Source organism: Panonychus citri, unplaced genomic scaffold (genome assembly GCF_014898815.1).
Source record: "Panonychus citri isolate SS breed McGregor unplaced genomic scaffold, ASM1489881v1 Contig00095, whole genome shotgun sequence".
Classification (NCBI taxonomy): domain Eukaryota; kingdom Metazoa; phylum Arthropoda; class Arachnida; order Trombidiformes; family Tetranychidae; genus Panonychus; species Panonychus citri.
Genome location: NW_026515500.1, coordinates 1,654,087 through 1,657,881, shown reverse-complemented (window position 1 = coordinate 1,657,881; position 3,795 = coordinate 1,654,087).

Genomic DNA, 3,795 nt, shown 5'->3' with positions numbered 1-3,795 from the left:
TTTGCTTTCTTAAAAGTGAAAACAATCAAACTGATTAAATCAATTGATTGTTAACCTTTTACTCTTTTGAAATGAGCGCTTAATGTTCACCCAACTCGTTGTCATGGTTACGGTTGTTGTTTGTTTTTCTGAGTTCATGTTGACAATTTAATTTGATTTTCTTTCGTTTTAATTGTTTAATTATTGGTTTTGTTTTGTTTGTTTCTTCATTTTTACAGAAATGTCTCTTTTGATGGGAAAGGTGTGCGAAGCCGTGGGCAAGAATATTGTTCGTGTTGCTATTCCTCAATTGAAGTTCGATTCATTTCTTGTTACTCATTTCAGAGATTCAAGTGAATTACATGCGTTGGATAAAAAAGGAGAGTCAAAGGTTGGCGATTGGGTGATTGTCTCTAAATTACCAGAGAGGATCAGTTTAAAGGTCGAACATTCTGTTGAACAAGTGGTCTATAGGTGTGGGCACATAATCGATCCATTAACGGGCAAACGATGTTTCCAATACCATTACGATGAAAGTGGTTCAAAAGAAAATCAGAATTCTAGTTCAAATGAAAAACTGTAGAGGAAACGATTGATTATTGATTAAAATCATTGGAATCATTTGAATATCATCCTGTCGTCTTCATCTCACGGTGCAGCTACATTAGGTTATCATATAGCCAAAGATAGTTTAACATCAATAGATATTCGTGATTAATTACTATCGTAACAATACAAATGTTTGGACAAAAAGGGTTGTCAGTAACTATGGAGATGGAAACATCTCCTCACCCTCTCGGATACTCAATTCCGGAGATACAATTATACCGACATCCTTGTCATCATCTTTGTCTTCTTTTCCCCCTTTCTCATCGATTCCATCATCACACTCCGATTCTTCATCTTCCTCAGTACATTTCCCTTCCGATCAGTTACCAAGTGGCATTAATAGTAATAGCAATGGTCAAGTCAATGGCTACATTAGTGTGGCCTCTTCAATTTTACCTGAAACATTTTACCAGAAGACACTTAAACGCCAATCCTCATCAGCATCTTCCCTTAACGGATTGTACAGTCTAGATGAGCGTAATAATAATACCTCATCTAACTCGCCATCTCCATCTTCATCTTTATTATTGCCATCACCATCTTTTTCATCTTCCAGTGCAACAACAGCAAATCATCAACCAGTAACAAAAGCTATTCTGACCGCACTGTTAACTGTTGGTGGACAATAATGTGATTAAAAATGTTACCAATACCTATGATAATGATATACCGATGTAGACGACGATTTGATTTACTGTTATGAACAGAATTGACTTAGAGAAAGTTAATTCGAGTTGTAATCGCCTCAATCGAATAACAATATAAAAATTTTCTCATAAATTACCAAAGATAATCAGCTGATTCTAAATTAGTTGATTCGCCTTGATCTTTAATCCAATATTTAAACCCGTAGTAACTAATTAATCAACCGATTACTGTCAAGACTTAAATCTAATCTTATGTATTTAACTAAACAAATAGAAGCAGAAAAAAGTAAAATTTGATTAAATTTCCACAATTAGTTTTACTTTATTTGTTGTAATTTCTTAACTCTTGTAATTTAGATTCTCAATGACAATCAATCAGCAATTTAGGTCTCTCATCAGTGTCCATTAACTATTAAGATGATCATTTATAAACCTTTTTCTTAGATCTTTAATTTAATGATCTCAAAGAAAAACGGGTTAATCAGTTGGATTATGATTAATTGTAATCACTTGAATGACCCCACCAGAATCAACTAAGATCTTAATCTAATTGAATTTAAATCATTTGAAAATCTTATGCTTCTAATCTGAGGGTGAACATAAATTTTCAATGTAATTACCTAATCCTTAATCTTAAAAGCTAAATCTTAAAACCATAAGAAACTAGATTAATAATAATGATTATCAATATTAATCTTGATTGACTTTTAATCACCTTTATATGGTGACAATCAACGCAAACAATTAATAAAAATATTGATCCAATTGGTGTTTCAAAACCATAATAATAATTGTAAATAAAAGTTAATCAATTATTGAAACAGGTTAAAAGATGATGATTAACATTACAGTTTAAATGATTAAATAGCTTTACCTGAAAATTAAAGGTAATTAACTTTTAATATTGATCATGTTGATTAGTAAACAATAAAAAAAACAATAATAAACTTAATCAACGGCAATTAAAAGCCCTTTAGGATTATGGGAGCATAAGATGAATAAATCATTAATCAGTTGGATTAATGATTAAGTGGAGGTTTTAATTGTCATAAATTGTCAAATAATTACAATGTTTCAATTGATTAAAGTTTCTTAGTTGAAAAAAGTATAAAAAATTTACTTTTTCCCTCCAAATCTTTTGGTTTAAAGTTAATTGCTAGCTAATTGTATCCAATATATTGCTGGTATACATATATTTATGATGGTTAATTGTCAAATGATTAGCAATTAAGGTTCATCTCAATTTAACCTTGTTGGTTGCGAGGTGATAACTTTCAAACTGGACATGAAAAACTGGACACTCAATTTGTTTTTACACTCAATGTTACACTTACTATTATTACATATCGATAGTTACAATTAAGTTAATTGTTGTAGAAATTATAATTTTACTTTCTCTCCCATAGTTAATTAATACAATTAATTGTTACCTGTAAATTCTGTGGGTTGACAAAACTACACACAGAGATACGAAGCTATTAAAAGGGTTTATGTTAAATTTTAATTACCTCAAGGTCTTATTACCTGATTAATATTATCAAGAACTTGAGTTTATCAAAATTTTCATCTGGGCAGCTATTGATAAATTAGCCTCAGGGTAAATCATATTATTATTATAATTATTATCATCATTTTCAACATCAACAGCATTAACATTATTTTCATTCTGATCAATTGAATATCAGATTTACTTGAAGCAATAATCATCTCAACCATGTTTCTCTGATTCTTTCATTGGTGATTCTAATGATGATAATGATGATGATGATGATGATGAAAATTCTGACTCTGAATCTGATGAAAATGCTGAGTTTGTTTTATATTAATGAGCCTAAAGGATAAAAAAGCCCTTTAGGAAAACCTAACAGAATCTACGTTAACCTTGGGTAACCTTTTTGTCTTCTTAGAGGTTTAAACATCTCAACAGGTCTCAATTTACAGTCTCATGAAAAAGCGTAAAAAAATTATAGTCGAATGGTAATTTTCTTGTATTCCAATAAATCTGAATATCTTGAGTTCTAGAGGCACAAAAGTAAAATAGTAATCATTACCTTTGCTACTATTTCCATTGATGTGATTGTCCAATTGGCACAATATTTTTCATTAGACTGTTCAACTTATTCGGTATTATTATCATAATGTAATAGTTCAGGTAAATTGTTAATTGTTAATTGTTAACATTGTTTCATCTTCTTCTTCTTATTTGATTAGTTCATTTATCCTCAAGCATTTGTTTATCTTAGGCTTGAGTGATAACTTTTTTTTTGCTTCTTCTCCATTGAAGTTCATGATTTTTTTTCAGGTTCTTTCATGATTGATATTGGATTGAAGATCTGTACTGGACCTTGTCCACACTCACGTCCTTACCTTTCCCTCTTCAACTTTTCTCACTCTTTTTACCTCTTCTCTCTCTTTCTCTGTCGAATCCTCTGTCTATTAAATTTCATTGTTTTCTCATGCATTCTCATTGAATAGTAACTTTCAAACTACTTTCCTTTGTTACAACTTTTCAATTGTTACAATTTAACTAATTAACCAATTCACCGAAGTTTAAATGACA